General features: G+C 37.0%; 1 protein-coding gene across 6 annotated transcripts in view; it reads right to left on the bottom strand.

Moving 5' to 3' along the window:
• Positions 1 to 16,068, bottom strand: part of TENM2 (teneurin transmembrane protein 2) — a 619,020-nt gene extending 602,952 nt beyond the window's left edge. For all 6 annotated transcript variants that reach the window (XM_075766468.1, XM_075766467.1, XM_075766466.1 and 3 more), the window contains exon 1: positions 15,957 to 16,068. The gene's annotated coding sequence lies outside the window, so the exon portion shown is untranslated. The remainder of the gene's footprint in view (positions 1 to 15,956) is intronic.
• Positions 16,069 to 18,085: the final 2,017 nt, after the last annotated feature.

Below are 18,085 nucleotides of genomic sequence, written 5' to 3' on the forward strand. Positions count from 1 at the left end.
GAGACATTTTGAAATCTGTCCTCTCTTCTGAGGGGTCCCCGTAATTCCTATGGGAACTGGCTGATGTAGTTGCCAAGCCACTCTCCATGATTTTGAAAAGTCACAGCACTCAGGTGACTGGAAAAAGGGAAACATTGCACCCATTTTTTACTACCTAGGGTTGAAAGAGAGACCCTGCGAACTACCGACCCGTCAGCCTCACCTCTGTACCTTGGAAGATCATGGAACAGATCCTCCTAGATACTATGCTAAGGCACATACATGGAGGACAGGGAGGTGACTCAAGACAGCCAGCATGGCTTCACCAAGGGCAACTCCTGCCTGACCAACCTAGTGCCCCCTATGATGGAGTGGCTACATCAGTGGACAAGGGAAGAGCTACGGATGTTATCTATCTGGACTTCTATAAGTCCTTTGACACAGTGGCCCACAACATCCTTCTGTCCGAATTGGAGAGATAGAGATTTGATGAGTGGACTGCTTGGTGGATGAGGAATTGGTTGGATGGTCACATGCAGAGAGTAGTGGTCAATGGTTCAATGTCCAGATGGAGACTGGTAACAAGTGGTGTCTCTCAGGGGTCCATATTGACACCAGTACTGTTTATTATCTTCATCAATGACAGTGTTTGTGCACCACCCTCAGCAAGTTTTCAGATGACACCAAGCTGAACGGTGCACTTGACACACCTCATGGATGGGATGCCATCCAGTGGGACCGGGACAAGCTCAAAAAGTGGGCCCATGTGAACCTCATGAAGTTCAACAAGGCCAAGTGCAAAAGTCCTGCAACTACCAAGTGCAAAGTTGGGGCAACCCCTGGTATCAATAAAGGCTGAGGGATGAAGGGATTTCTGTGCACTTCACTTCTTCCTATCTGCAACCAGACTAACATTTTATGTAGTAAAATTATTATCTGCATAGTAATCATTAACTACTAATTTTTGCAGTACCTTCTTGTTTCTCGCATTCATACCTGCAGATGGTCCTCATTCTTCCCGTAGTATTTTCCTACATGCACAACAGGCTCCGAGTTCTGCCAATGAGGTGGCTCTAATTCTTTAACTTCCCATATGCCTGCCTTTCAGTCCTTAAGCATCTTCCTTCATCTACTGCCCCTAAACAGAAACAAGCTAGAACAACTATGTATGGCTGACTCCCCAAACGACCCTTCCTTTCCAGGAGCATAAAACACATAAATAACTTGGATTCAGATCCATGGCAAAATGTAAATGTGAAAATGCAGCATCAGGTTGCATGAGGACAATTGTAAGAAGTTTGCCTTCAAAGTCCACACAAACACATACAATAATAGAGATAGATATTTGACCTACGTCTAAACAAGTATCTTCAATGAAAGCTGCAACATGACCGGACCAACCAAGAATTTAAGCAATAAAGAGACACCATAATAAATAGGCCACTTTGACACTTCAGCTCTGCAACACCTGGTGCACTAACAAGCTGAAACAAAAAGAACGGATTGATGCTCAATAGCTACATATTCAAAAAACAACTATTTTAAATAGGTATTTCAGTGCTATATACAATTATGTAATAAAATATGAAATGATACATAATTCGAAAACGTCATTTAAAAAGATCTATTATCTAGTTTCTTCTACAACAGCTATTAATCTTCAGAGAGCTCCTATAAAGATTTACTGCATTAAATCACACGAGAACAGAGAGAACAATTCTGATTTACATTAAAATAGAGAGAAATGCAACAGCTCTCACATTTAGCCAAGTTATCCTCAGGTACTTGGGCTCCATCTCTCATTTCAGCAATGAAGTTGTTCAGAGAAGAGCAGCTCCTATACGTCATGTATAGACTAGTCTGATTCTTGCCAAGTGAGCTCTCTGTCAAATCTTTCTGATGTCCCAAACTAATGTGTATTTTATAATGCATGATAATTGTGTCAGCTCAGAAACATGGCAGCAAAAGGGACAAGAGAAATAATATCCTCCAAATTAAGGTAAACATATCTGAGCAAATATCACATTAATAATTTCATTCAGGTAGACACACTTCATTCAAATAATGTTATCAACAGAAGCACACTGGTTTGAAGGAGAAAGGAAGGAGTCGTATTTCCTACAGCACTACGCATATTAATATATAATATTACATAGTTATATATTATTTATATTACAGTTACATAATATATAATATTAATAGTCCAATTTGCCCATTACTACATACACATGCATTTTCATAGTTATGGAGCTTCTAATTTTTCACACATGAAATAACATTTTAAAAGAAAAGTAATTTCTGCTTTGTTACACATGATAAAAATAAACATATTTCCATCCATGCAGGTCTTCCTGAAAACAACTGAGAAATTATTTGTACAGAATGTGAAGGAACCAGATGCAATGTGTTTTCCACTTGTAGCACTGTATATTTGTTTCCACAAGATGCAAAAGCTTAGCATTAATTTCTATTTAGCCAAATATATTTAACAGATCTCAACTTTTCTTTATAAGTAATTCCATTCTCATTCAAGACATTATAGCGCAAACTTAAGTTTTGAGCAGGCACTCAAGTTCTTTTGCTGAACTAAAGCCTGTACGCTCTTCAGATTTTTTCTTTTAATACGCTTGCAATCAGGAAAGCAAGCAATGAGAAGAATGATCTTGTGAACTACTACTGAGTGAAGACAACATTCAGTCACTAATTCAGGAGATACTTCGTCTGGGTTGAAGACTTTTGATGTGCTTTCGCCTTTCATTTTGTACTTCCGAATTATGACTGAAGAATTTGCACATTTACTTATCGCCACAACTAATACTTCTTAGACTGATACAAAGATAGTCTCAAAGTAACTTCACTTTTATTGCTTTACACGAAAATTTGGAGTCCTCATAGGTGATTTTTACTTTAACAAGAACTATGAAATAGGAAACTCTGCAATTCTTTTTCTGAACATTATGTTACAAAACTGAACTCTAGACCCTGTGGTACAAACTTCAACATAGACTACTGTTCAAAAACTCAATGGGAGCCTTGTATTTCTCTACAGAGATTTACATTTTGGTCAACCTTTTCCAAAGAAGAATTCTGCCTTTCTTAACAGCTATAAAAGGGCTAAAGTAGCTTTGCACGTACACAATCTTTTAAAATTTTTGAGATCGATAAGAAATTGTCAGTAAAAAGAAAAAATAATTGTGTCTTCTAACAGTATTACAATAACACAAAAACTTTTAATTAATTAGAAACTGAAGAGCTATTCCTCAGCTTAGACATCGCCCCTTCCCATCCTGCAAATTCTTACTCAGATAAGAATCTGGTATGGCTCCAGAAAAGTCGGAAAGGCTTAGCTGAAGACCTGTGGTTCACACATTGCTATAGGCAATGCAAGCTATATGACTGACAAAGCATGAAAATTTAAGCAAGTACTGATATTTGCATCAATCGCTCAGTTACATACTTTGCTTTAGAACAGTGAACAATTCGTGGAAACTGTTCGCCACAGCAGCGGTAGCTGAATTACAAACCACAGAGGCATTATTTTACATGCAGAGCGAGGAACAGAAGTGAGCCTCTCACACCACAAACAGTGCATGGCTGCGGTTTATCATTTCAGCTAAACCAATAGCAGTTTAAGGTGTCCTATCAAATGTCTAGCTTCAAATTAAATGTATTTTATCTATATATAATAAAATAAGGTTGATATACAGTGTCTGACAAAAAAACACTTTATCTACAGATTCTGATAGACAGCAAATCAAAATAATTCAAGCAACAAAATGCACTTTGTGGAAGTAGCTTATTTCACTGTGTAGGCTAAACGTATTTTGAGGAAGGATTACATTTTGTTTGGCAATTTATTTTATTGACAAAGCGTATTTCATCAGATATTGCTTCGCATTTTGTAGACAAATGCGTGTTGTCAAATACCCTATTTCCTTTGGTGGATGAAAAGTATTTTTCCACAGATTCTAAACTTCTCTGGAGACCACAATGGATTCCACACAACGGTAGGTTCTATGGAGAAGGTGTTTGTATTATAAATTTGTATAAAATTATTTTTTTAAGAGTATACCTGGAATATATAATAAAAATGGCTTTTAGCATTGATGTGTGTGTGATTGTTACTTCTCACAGTAATGAATAATCATTAAAGTAACAAAAAAAAAAATCAGTATCTAAGTAACTTTGGGTTCTGTAATTCTAATTTATGCAGTAGTTTTATGGAAAATTTACCCTCAACTCAAAATAAATATGAGGTCTAAGAGCAGTAACTGCCAAACATTTGAAGACACTTATTTTTCATCGCTTTCTTTCTGAAATGTTTTCTTTTATTACAGGAGTACAGTGTCACTTCATCAGAGAAAGAGCCTGTTCTAACATTGTGATAGAACCTAGATCCAACTTAAGGCGATTCCTTCAGATTGTTCTTAGGCTAGTTTTAACAAACAAACAAACCCCACAAAAACCCCAAACACAAACCACAAACGAAACAGTCCTTGCAAGAATGTTGACTAAATTAATTATATTAACCTATTTTTCATGCAGTTGTGACAACAGTTCAGAAAAAAACCAAAAAAGAACCCAGGCAGAATCTGACTATCCAGTCCAGTTAAAGTACACATTTTAACACCTATATTCAAACACCTGCTTCAAAAAATATTACCTTTATATTTTCTCTTCTCTGTTACCAACTGTAGTAATTTCAAGTTAAATCAGAATTCAACTTGAAGCATGAAAAATTGGGTCTTACATTAGCATTAAACTGACTGGGATTCACTCTTTGAATATCAAAGTAGTATTCTTCATGAGAAGTCTGTCTTTAAAAATAACTTGTGGACAGACATCACGAAGAGCTGCGGAATTATCAGCTATTACCTTTAGGGTAATTTACTGAGAAGGTTAAAAAGGCACCCATTTGCTGTGGAAGCATTTGAAGAGTTATATCCATTAAAGATATGTGGAAGCACTGCTACTGAGCGCGCTATCTTCATCAAGCACCCTGTTTGCTATTTCTTTTTCGCCCAGTGTTACTTTTTTACTCTGCTTTAATGATAAAAGAATTAGTCATTTTCTTGTAAATAAATTCTGTTCTAAGCAAGTAAGCAAACCCATGGACAGTAACAGATACCTTGCATATGAAACTTAAACACACCAAGAATATGAAAGAAAATGTGCAATTTACTCTGAAATACTCTGTAGCAATCATCTACGCTTATTTAGAAAGAGCACCAATATATAAGCAATGATTTTCCAAAATCCAGGAAACATTAAGACAGCTGATGCCAAGGGAAATTTTGCCTTTCAGTGAAGGGTAAAGTGGGAAGAAGAAAAAAAAAAAAAATCCCTTACATATATCTTACATATATGAAATGGCTGGATGGTCAGCAGAGGAGACATCAGGTAAGTGAAGATTCAGCTCCTCTTATCTCAAACCAACTTTTTTCACCTTGCAGTCATAAACTTTCAGGCATTCCTACAGAACTAGAGCATCTTGAAAAGAACCATACTGATGGCTGCTTTATTTCTCCAAGTGACAAAGTGTTTCCTCACTGCCTGATTTGCAGCTATCATGAAAGAATTTATGCCATCTCCTGCTTCCAAGAAAAGGCCTCCTATTCCAACTATTCAACTAGAAGAGAGTCAGAAGCTAACTGTATGAACTGCATGTGCAAGTTCACATGAAACACATGACCACAGATTTCATATAACTGTTCTAATTATATTTATAGAACATGACACTGGCAGTGAGCTCTCAAGTATTTAGCCACTCTTCTTTTTTTAGGATCAATATTTGTTTCACCTGGAATAAACTCAACACCTAGTAGGAATAACCATCTACTTTAGCAGCCAGCATCAGGCAGAAGACCCTGCTTATGAAAAAGCAGACATCCATTGCAGCAGCCTGCAGTGCCTCCCTGCCTACACAGTAAGACACCAGGGTTTGGTACTTTTGCAAGGCTCTTCCCAGCAACACCACCACATGCCATTTTTGTAACTCTGTCCTTGACCACAACTGATGAAAGCCTTCCCTTCTGAGCTCCTCCCACAGATACCTCTTCTCCATCCCCATCCACAAAAGTTACAGTAGGATGAATAGAGTGGTGCCCTACAACTCAGCCTCTCCCCTCCCAGCCTTCCCAAAACCATCTATCTTTACCCACCTACAGCAACCTCATCCCTGAGGAGCTCTGATAATCAGCTCCACTTTCAGCATACAACGGACACAATGAACGTGCACTCACTGAGAATTCAGGAATGATATGATGTTTGTGCTTTGGACTACCCTGCACATCTAACATGAATGCAGATAGCTTTCAGTATAGCTTCAGCACAACGTAAGGGGGAGTATGGCCTGTTATCTAAAACTCCCAGTGAAATGGTATTTGGGCAGCCTGCCCATCTGTCTGATGTGCTGGCCAGTTAAAAGGATTACAGCCATAGTTTACTGCTTGCTCTGCTCCACCCAGCTAATCAGTTCTTCCATGGAGGAAGTTCTCAGTGTTCTTGGCCCTCATACAGGCTCCAGATGGTTCTTTGGTAAAGCTTCTCAAAACCATTTTTGCCACCTACATGTGCCAGAAGTAGTCTCATGCAGAATTATTATTTTCAGGGTTGGAGAGAGATAAAGAAAAAGAAAGCATTAGGGACAGTACAAACGTGATTAAAGGTTGTAGTGTAACAGTAATCTTCTTTACTTTTTCTTTCTCTAATTCAAAATTTTCCTGGTTCCTGGTGTAAAACGCAAGTCAAAGGCTTTATTTTCTTTTTCCTGCTGTACACACGCTACAGTCAGAGCGCATTACAAGTGATAAGAGAATATACACCCCCTCAAAAAAAAAAAAAACAAAACCCCAAACAAAAAAACCACAACACAAAAAAAACCCAGAAGAAAAACCACAAGATGCATACTCTGCAGAACCATCCACTATTGTGTGGCTTCAGCGTGCAAGCACACTGAAACAAGAACTTGGTACTAAGATGTATAAAATGATCGACATTGCTATTCATTTAATTGTAAAAGGTAAACAAATTGGTAAACCACTAGTATCGCTTTAGTAAATCCACATTATTACTGATTACCTTCTCATGCTTGACATGTTTCAAGTGGATTTCAAATCTACAATCGTGATCTTCCCAGGGACTGAGGCTAGGCTGGCCATCATGTACAAAAGGCATAAAAGTAGTCTTTTATCAGTTTGGCTACAACACCTCTCCTCCTCGAAGATGGTACACACACAGCTCCGGAATTAGACTTTGCTTGTAAAGAGCAAGGTAAAACTGGCAACAGGTACTTAATCTTTTTCCATAGTGTCTATCATTAAGCTTTCTCCCCATCCATCAGTGGGCCCATGAACACCTAGAAATTCCTTTTGCAATGAGCATACACTCCTGTAAGACCCCCTCCTTGTTACTCTTGCTATCCTTTGCTAGTTTAGCTCCAGTTGAGCCTATCTGAACATTTTTCCCCCAATGTTCTTAACTAAACTCTATTTGATGAGCTTAGAAGGTTCACACTATCAAGAAATAAGTTTCATTTTTTGCACAAGTTCTCAAGCATGTATGCACGTGCATCCAGGTGCAGTTAGCTCTAAATGACACTCAAGACTCTGGTAGTAGCAAAGGTCTTTCCCTCTCAACACTGCAATGTAAGTCTGTCCCTCTTGGCTTAGCGAGACCCATTCATATCCCGATCTCGTGGTCCTTGCTCATTTCTTTCTAAATCTCACTTACATGTGCCAATTTCTTGTGATTTAGAAATGCGCTGTTGGCCATACAGATGAAGATTATGGATCAGTAAGCCCTTTGGAAACCAAATACCAGCTTTAAATTGGGTTATCAAAATCTACAGAAAAATATACAATAATTTGACAAAGAGCATCACTATAAAACAAAGTCCATATTTTGAATTAATTATACTGTTTCTTACTGTAGATTGACATACCAAAATATATATTTGTAAGGCCATGCATATTTAGTCCTCTGTCTTCAAGGCAAACTCTTCACTGACTTGCTTCGAAGTTGCAAATTAATAAAATATTAGCTGCAACAACAATCCATACATTGATACTAAGTATCTCCTAAATAAACCAGAAATAGTCAAGCTCACTCTTGTCTCTGTCATACAGAAAAATCACACAATAAATGCACTATAAGAGCTGATAGATTATAGCTCACCTAACCAGCACAGGTTAACTAGATAGCTATATTTCAATTAAAGAAAGAAGCCAATTGTTGCATGTCTTATTATCATACTAAAACATCTCGGCAACAATTAATAGCTACCCAATTCACAGAAATTGCTTTCATTATTTTTGAAGCAGCTACTTTCTTCGAATGTAATGACTAAGAGAAAAGAAACAGATGTTTCTGTTGCTAAGGAAATTGAATAAAAAAATGAGATAAAGCAAGTATTTAGAATATTTTTTTAAAAAGAAAAATTCCTTCCACTTGGATTTAACTACTTGCTTTATAACCAGCAGCACAGCCAGCTACGATATAACAAAACATCAGTGTGTTTCTTTTTTTGCATTGCGATTGTTCTACTGCAATATATTCTGCATATTTATTCTGGGACAACATAGCGTGACAAATGAAGATGCCTAAACACATACACCAGCATCTCTATGTCTTGAGTAGCTGCAGATGCTCATTGTCTAAAGCAGATATCTACATAATAAGCAAGATAGATTTCTGCTAAAGTGAGGGAAACTTCAACTGTCCATTAAATGTACTGCATTACAGTTATGACAAAGCTAGTATTAAAAAATAAGAAAAAAATGCCATCTTGTAAAACAGAAAATCTCTCAACAGTAGGCAGATTGTTTTAATGTACACATTCACATTACTGTAATGAACCTCATGTTGTACAAGCACAAACCAGATTGCCAGGGGGTATAAAAAGCTAGGTCAGTAAAGACCTGGATGAAGTAAAGCTGCTTCCTGTGCATGCTCAAAAAGGCAAGATTATACTCATCTGCCTCTAAAACAAGTGAGCAGGTGCTAGGTTAAAAAAAAAAAAAAAAAAGGAAAGAAAAATGCAGTTATATTGAATTTATTATACCAAAAATATAATTTTAAATTATTCTGCTGAATTGGTTTGAAAATTAGGTATATTTTGATTTTCTATAGTAGATCAGGTAAGACAACAGTAGTTATGTTGTTTTTCCACTTCAGGTCACTGTAAACGTACTAACATGATGAGAAACGTTTATGTAAATGACAAACTTGTATAAGGCACAGTGAAACAGAGAATAAATAATAGCTCGAAGACAACTGGCAAACCGCAACCTTCCCTGCATACAACTTCAAATTTAAAAGAAGAATAAAAGTGTAGAACAAAAATTATTTGTGCTATGAATCATCTTGCCTCATATACCTACTGGAATTGCAACATTGCTACAGTGCAGCATAATCTTGTCACTCTCCAATGCCCTACTGACATGTTTTTCTACTGCATTATTAGCACCCTTGGAGGACTCCCTATTACTCAAAACTGATTTATTCTTGCAAGGTATCTTGCTCCCTCTAATATCTCCTTTCCTGCAGTCAATAGCAGCCATCTCCAGGATGACATCTGAGCCTGTTTTCAGGCTTATTGTAACTGATTCATGTCCCAGCTTCAGTGGCAAATATATATAGCTGTCACAGGGAGTACTGATGGTGGTAGCTCTTCCCGATACCAAAATGTCTGTAAGCGCTGAACATTTCGATTTCTCACCGTGATGGCAGTTTAGCTCCGTGTACTACTTCTGTTTTCTTTCTATAAAGCTTGATTTTTGAAGATCCATTCCAAGCAGATATAGCTTGCCGACTACAAGTTAACTTGTGATTTGATTTCAGACTGATTCAGAATTGGACTGTATTTTATAACAGGCATTCAAAGCCTAATGAACCAGTCTACACATGCTAAAAAAACCAAAAACAGTGCAATGAAAAGCAAAGGAAAAACCTAGAAGAAAACATCTATTACACAAGATTCCCTTCTCTTAAAGATGGGGGGGTTTGGGGTTTTTTTTTCTTTTTCTTTGAATACACAAAAATAAACTGAGGGCAAAGGCACCAGCTTGGACTGGAAAAAATGGAACTGAAATGCAGCTTTATCCAATCATTCCTCACATGTGTGCTCTATTCCACCAAAAACATTTATCAGACACCTACACAGCCACACTACCTCAAACTCCAGTCACAAAGTAATTACAAACAGAGGGTTCCTTCCAAGAAGGATGCTGACTGCGAATCTTTTCCTTTTCACGAGGTAGCTCTGAAATATTTCAGTTCAGGATTCATCATCAAGCATGAAGGGCTACATCATTCTCAAGCACACAGAATTTCTTTTGAAATCACACCAGTAAGACTTCAGAACCAGTTCCACAAAAATCTAGATTTGCCAGTACTGAGTTTTTCGTACAGGAAAGATTGGATAAAACCATAAATAGAGGACAGGTTATCAAGAACACCGCAGCTAGGATTTATATTTTCCTTCATGCCAGATACCCTTATTCTGTGCTTGTAGCAGGTTACACAGAAGTATTTCACGCAACATCCTCTGTGATGAGCTATAACTTTTCTTTGGGCTTTCCAAGGACAGCCACAGAATGCTATTTCAGAGTTTCTAGTTGAGATCTGTCCATTTCAGCCTCGCTTGAAGAAGTGGTCAGATAGTTATCCTAATATTTCCCTCAAGATTGCATTTTAGCTCAGCTTGAATATCTACAACATTTTCCCCCCATCATTTCACCCACGGTCACATAATCCCACAGAAGCAAAAAGATTCATTTTCTTTTTGAAATTATGACATATATTAAAACCTGACCTTAGAAAAGTCAAAGGTCAAAGCTCAAATGTGGTTTCTTGTTTTGTTTTTCCACAGAGCCTTTTTCATACAAAAGCTCATATCCCACTGAAGTATATTGAAAAGTATATGAATTATACAACTTCACAGCACAGAATGCAGATTATTGTTAGTAAAATCTGTACCTAACTCCAACAGAATCTTTATAAAATACCAAATATTATCAGCATCTATTTATCAACACTCAACTTTGTATGCTCCATAGTAGTCAGTCAAAAATCCAGGATTTCAACCATCTAGTTATCTTTGCCAGTACATTCTTACTTGACTTTTAGTGATAATGTTGTATTTTTATAGTTAGTTTTTCTCATTACAGTCTCTCAGTCTGAATGCTCATATCTAGAGTCCACTAAAAAAATTTTAAGATACAGTAATCCTTTTTTTTTTCTTTTTGTAAATCATCCTAGACTTACTGTTCTGCTTGAATTATTCCCATCTTCCATACATCTGTCAGAGGCCTGAATTTATCCAAAATAAGATTCAATTTCTCATCTATTCACACAGGACTTGAGAAATGGCAGTATTTCATTTATTTCCTCAAATCAAATCTTGGGTCTTAAGAAATGCTGCTAAATAAATTTCTCTCCCAACAAGTATTTTTGCAGTGCTAAGGGCAATGTGAGGGCATATGTCCTGATAAAATTAAAGCTGCTCCCTAAACTAAGTATGTTAAAGCCCATTAATAATCTACTAAATTCCATGATAAAGACAGAAACGTAAAGAAACAGTGCCTCTTCTTCCTTAAAATATGTTTTAGTAAAACAAGTAATTAGCATAATTTCCAAAAGTATGGGTAACATCTTAATTCTACTTCTGTAATCATCACTCATATTACAACGACTCATTTTAATTGAGGGTATATCCTTGCTTTTCATCATGCTGAACTACTGCTAATAATTCCACAAACTGTCCATTCTACAGTATTCATTAAAAAAAAAAGCAAAACAATTTTCCAATGCATTCTTATTTGGGATACAGATTTTACGTGATGGTGACAAATGGGAGAACAACACTGTAGCAATACTGATTTATTGGTTAGTTTATAATTTAGAGTAATTTACTCTAAGTAAGTTTTATGCTTACACAGGATGGTATTCCGCCTTTGCTGCCAAAATAGTTACACAGGAGAAAAATCAATAGCAGAAGTTACATTGGTTTCGTGGTTCCATTTCTGAGTGCAAATATTTTATTTATCAAGTTGTGACTGTGAATTTGCAGCTTAGGAAATAAAAGACACAAAGTATACAAAAACACAAGTATACAAAAAAAAAAATCAATGGAAAGGAAATAATTTGCTTTAGAGAAGGATAAGAGTATACTTAAAAATAAAATTGTTTACAAGACTACATACTTAGAGAATATAGACTATTTCCTCACATCTATTGACCACTATTTCAGCAAAATGATATCTTGTATCTTTAAAAGATACAAAGAAGGGCATTTATGCAATCTCTTGGAAGTGAATCCATCCAATAGAAGTGGAAATTTGAGTTTTGCAGGAGGGTTGGGTTTTGGTGGTTGCATTTTGGTTTGGGGTTTGGTTTTGCTTGTGGTTGTTTTTTTGGTTTTGTTTTGGGGGTTGTTTTTTTTTGGGGGGGGGGGGGAATGAGGCTATCAGCACAGAACTACACTAGAAAGGGGAAAGGAGCCTGAAAATTAAATAATTATGGAAAGCAATAAGCACAAGCACACCAGCAATTACTGTTAAGTCTCGCTGACGGTACCTCTCAGGAGCTGGCCAAAACATAGTACAGGATAGAAAGGTACATGCGACTGGCAGGAGCCCTGGAATTTGGCAGAAACCATGCAAACAGTCTTTGATCTACAGGCTTAAAACCAGAGCACTAGTGTTGGTGATGGATGCTGTCACTCAGAAGATCCATGAACATTTCACATTATTTTGTATACTTTTGTTCCCTTTAAGAACCACTGGAAACTAGGAAATCAAACATGGTAGAGAGGCATGTAAGCCTGATAGTGATAAGAAGGCTACTTCAGCAATTTTCTCAAGTACTTTTGATTATTCATACCAACGTGTGTTTTAGAATGTTTCAGACCATACAGAATATGCTCTTTTATACAGTGGCAGCCCTAAAAGGGCATATAATTTTGCATCCTCTGGACCCAGGACTAGGAGCACCAAAGATGGCAATGATTGAGAGGCTGTTTTCTTCCCACTCCCACAGAAGAAGGGAATTTACAGTCAAGAGGCATCTAGCTAAGAAACTGAATCTCTCTCCCCACTGTCTGTCTGCCTGCCTACCCCTCCCCCCCACCCCCCCGCCACCGTTGAGGATAAGTCCAGGAGGGTTTTGTTCAAGAAGTTAAACTTGTTTTTTATCTTTCAGGTAGTTACTTTCTAAAGGCTTTGATCCACCATGATGGGATGATAGCAGCCTTTGTTAAAAAGAAAACAAATAAAACCCCAAACCAAAAAGCAAACCTAACAAATACGCTGAAACACTGATGTCACAGCAATGGCCTCTGAATAACACAGAAGATGTTGGAGAAGGACACAATGAAGGGAAATGAGCCTCGATATTTGTTTGGGAACTGATGGTGAGTCTTTGTCAGTTGTTTAAAGAAGAACAAATCAAAAGGCAGAAACAAGCAGTGCTCAGAGGCTGGGCAAACAACACAAAAGGAAGTAATTGAGAAGTTACCAGCCCTTCATCACACCAGCAAATCCACAGGAACACAAATTTAATGAGGGAAATAAAGAACAGACGGTACTGGCTCAACACTGCAGAGTCAACATAAGAGCCCATGACAGGCTGAAAACAAGAGATGCCACCAGCACCTGGGACAGAACCCAGGACAAATTCCCAACCTCAAATCCACAGCTAAGGAATATTTATTGTGGCATGTAAAGACAGAATATTTCCCAAAGCCCCCAAAATAAAACCCCAAATCAGCTGAAGTAATATATTGTGTGTGATCTTTTTGTGGTTCTTCCCCCATCCTAGGGGTCTGTGAGGACTCCTCTCTAAGCTGGAGGAATTGGTGGAAATCCTCTTAAGCCACTACTTGTGCTAGCGAAGGAAGGCTCTGCTCCTCGCAAACATCACAGCATCAAGCTCTCTTGTCCCAGCGTGTGTCTCCACCAAAATCAAACCCATAGCAAACTCCCAGAGCCGTACAATGCAAAGCAGCAGGAAGGAATTTTTTTTCCTCACTACCTGAAAATCCTTCCTGGCCTCAATATTTTCCAGAGCAATGTAAAAAAGCAATATACAGGATCTAGCCACCATTTTGAAAGGTTTAAATGGACACATTCTCAGCCTGAATTACTGCAGGGAATTATGGATGCGATTTCACATTCAGCTTCGCTCCTGACCTGCTGTCTGACCTTGGGAGATCACTCAGTGTTATTCAGGTTCTTTCATAAAAAATAGGCAGCAAAAACAAACAACCAAACCAGCCCTACCTACAGAAGACTACAGCAGGGGATTTTGAGAGATTGAGCTATCAGGTGTTTTGAAATTTTCACTGAGGACCAACTTCTGCAACCTTTGCCTGACAAACTGCAGTTGAGATACAGAGCAAAAGTGAGAGCTTCTGGACCAATATCCTTTATCACTTAATGTTTGTTCTCCAGGAATTTGGTATGAGAAGTACTTGTCAATCTGTTGTTTAAATATTTGAAGATGAGCTACAAAGATCCCTTAAAACAAATACATGAACTTTTACATAGAGTATATAGATAAATTTGTAATAGTAAAAACAATTTTCAGGAATCTCCTATGTCATTTTTCTAATTATACAGAATTGGCAGAAAACTGTCATGAAACTCAGACTTAAACAAAAAAACCCAAAACCCCTCCACAATCCCACCAGATTTTCTTTCCCAATGTGAAGAATTACTTATACTGAAGCATTTCTGGTTTTCTCATGTTAATTTCCTTATACTACATAAATTTTGAAAATTCCAAGATTCAGGCACTTAGAATAATTTACTCTATAAGCAGGGAGCACAGATCTTAATGGTCTAAAACCTGAAGAAATACAGATTCACGGAGTCCGAAAGCAGCCTTTTAGTAGAAAATATATAATGACAACCAACTGACCCACTGCAAACAATGCAGAAGAATGTGTTGATTTTTTCAGTGTGAGTGAAAGAATTTGCTTGGAATTTGGTGCTTGCCATATCTAAAACTCCACAATTTTTGCCATGCTTTGAAAGATATGTGTTACAATTTAAAATGTTATATTAAACCAACATATTAAACAAACAAAAGCTTTAGTTTGCAAGTGGCTCATTCTAGAAGTAGCTTCTTAAGAAATATTGTCACTGAATTAAATGGCTAGAGTAAGAATTCTCGAGTGTATCACAAAAAATTGTATTTGGTAAAATTAAAATTTGCAGGAGAATAAAAAGTTCGAAATTAAAAAAAAGAGTTTTAAATCTTTATGGGAATTGATCAACTGAAGGTTATATTTCCTTTACTCTTGAGCTACTCTTAGGCAAGATAGCCTACTTCCTCTGCTGAACACACTGGGATAAGTGTGTTACTGTATGTAATTACATGAATTCCCAGAGCGTATGTACAACATTAATTAAATTATAGGGTGTCTTGTGAGCATTCTGTCCAGCAGTTAGAGACACCACAAAAGACCAGATAATTTGAAATGTTCTTCTCTTTGTTTATCTTTTCTTTGCACAGCATATATTGTAGGATACACAGATTTACAACTTTATGATATGCAGCAATTCATAAAAATAGTTAAGTATCTGAATTCATATAAATGTGTTAAGTATCTGAATAAAAGGCCCACTTCAATGAAGAAAAATTTCTTTTGATGCCAGGAGCAATAAAATCCTAACATCCTCATTTGATCCTGAATTTGTCAGGACGGGCAACTCCAGCAAATGAAAAGCCAGGTAGGTAGGGAAAAGGCGTATTTCCCTTAGTGAAGCATTCTGAAGTAATTCAGTTGGGCTGAAAAAGACTGAAATAGATTCTGTAAAGTAAAGTGCTGAGACAAATTGCTTTCCTCTACAAAAACACTTTCCAGCAGAGATCTTTCTAGGCATTTTTCAAGCATAGACAGACACACTTTGGTTGACAATACAAACACATTTCAGAGCAAAACAACATACAAAACTGAAGTTGTGACTACTCACCGAAAGAGGAGGTTGGTAATGCTCTATTTTGCCGTTGTTATGGGTGGTGTCTTTAGCTCATCAGATGAGAGAGAATTCTTAATGCGCTGGGCAATGAAAAGCAAGAAGGATCTGTCAGGAAAAAGAAAAAGTATAACTTTCAGAAAAAAAAAAATTAACTGCAAAATACTAGTATTTTGACACTTATCTCTCTGAGTTTTTAACTTTCAAAAGGGCAAGACAATCTACCCACTCTAGGATGTAAATATAATCTTCTAGATGCATCTTTCCATATGCCTCGTTTTCCCTCCTCCCTACCCCGAATGTAGACTCCCAAGCAATGAGATTGCTTAGTCATTTAATTTTCACACTGCTAAAACTAGCAGATAGAAATAAACCATGTCCTCTCTCCTCAATTCTCAAAGAAAGAAAAGACATGATAAGCTTGGATAGTATTCCTCAAAACTTTTGGATCAAGACATTTTTTCCTCCAGGTATCTTCATCACGAAAAGTTTAATTTAAAGTACTCTTAGATGCCACCACTTCACAGACCACTTGTTGCTTCCTCTGCCAATTTATTCTTTTCTTTCGCAGTACGCAAGACTTTATACTACCTGTTGATTCCCACACCATCTTCAGAATTTTCATTATTCTCAAAGTATTTTTGGAAAAGAAAAATTACCTAACATGACCACAGCCTCAGCAATTAATTTATTTTTCACCTGGTCAATGAAATGATCCAGGTAGATGCACTACTACTTGTAAGATGACTTGGAGAAAACATAGGTTTCATCTTGCATTATGAAATTGAACAAGAAGAAATAACAGTGAAGAAGTGATTGGCCATGCTGCGAAAGAAATTCGAACAGTTGATACCCACCCAAAAATACAAAAATCACCACAGGCTGGAGGTGGGAACAGGCAAGCAAACCATCAATACTACAGGCAAATACTGCATACATACATACAAAAACCTATAAAGACAAGCTAATGCTTTCCACTGTTACACATGCAACTTTTAAGCAATTTTCTTTTAACATGAGACTATTTAACACTGCCAGCTTTATCTATTGCTTTTGCTGAATTTAAATTAATGGTACTTATTTTTGGTTAAAAAGAAGCTTGATGTACTAGCACTACTTAACTGTTGAGGTCTATCTCTCTGGAAATGATAAGGCATAATTGTATTTCAGGCCAACAGCTTTCCATAAAGCATCAATTATTTAAATAAGACAAAGAATTCGATAAACATTGTACATTAGTATCATGTAAAATCTTTAAGGCCAGAATCATGGCATAAGATCTTCTAAGAACATGAATCAATGTGAGAAAAACCCAGTGCTTTTAATTCGCTGATGTGAAAACTGAAATACAGACAACCTCACTAATTAGTGGTTGGAATGCAGTCTTTACTTTCATAATCTCATTTCACTATTATGCTTACTTTCTTTTGTGCAATCCTATCAACCTATGCCACAATGGAAATTACACTTCTATTACTTACCTCCCGCTTTGGTAATTCTGTGCCATTTACTGTTTTGCTTATAATTGCAAATTCTTTTATACCTTCCCTGTTTGTATATCACTATTTCAGGAACTGCTGAATTTGGAGCAGAAACATCCATAAGAGCAACATCAGGTTGCACTGATACACAAACACTGATAATCTATCCAGAAAAAGAACAATTTGTGAGAGCTAAAATCTGCCTCAAGACAGACTCATGTAAAAACTGGCAACTGGATGCACAGGATGATCTTTTAATCCTCAAGAAAGACCATCTTATACAGGTTTTAAAACTGATTATGTGGAGCTGTGGACTAACAAAGACAGGCGTGGCCACTCCCAGCTAAAGTTGAGAAGCATTTTGACACTGAAAGCCAAAGTAATTGGCACGCACAGCGCTCCTGCCCAGGCCTCGGCTACGGTACAGTATGCTGCCCCAAAAAACATCCTAAATCCATGTAGTAAAATAATTAGGTAACAAAAACATGTTTCGTATTTCATTAAAGGGTTTTTAGTAAACTACTTGTTACCAAGACTGGCTAAAAGTGCCATCAGACAAGTCTAACAAATAATTTTTTACCTTGACATGCCTTTCTGTAAGAGGACAGGTGAGAAATATTTGAATACATCTACCAGTATTTACAA

Source organism: Balearica regulorum, chromosome 14, assembly GCF_011004875.1.
Source record: "Balearica regulorum gibbericeps isolate bBalReg1 chromosome 14, bBalReg1.pri, whole genome shotgun sequence".
Lineage (NCBI taxonomy): Eukaryota > Metazoa > Chordata > Aves > Gruiformes > Gruidae > Balearica > Balearica regulorum.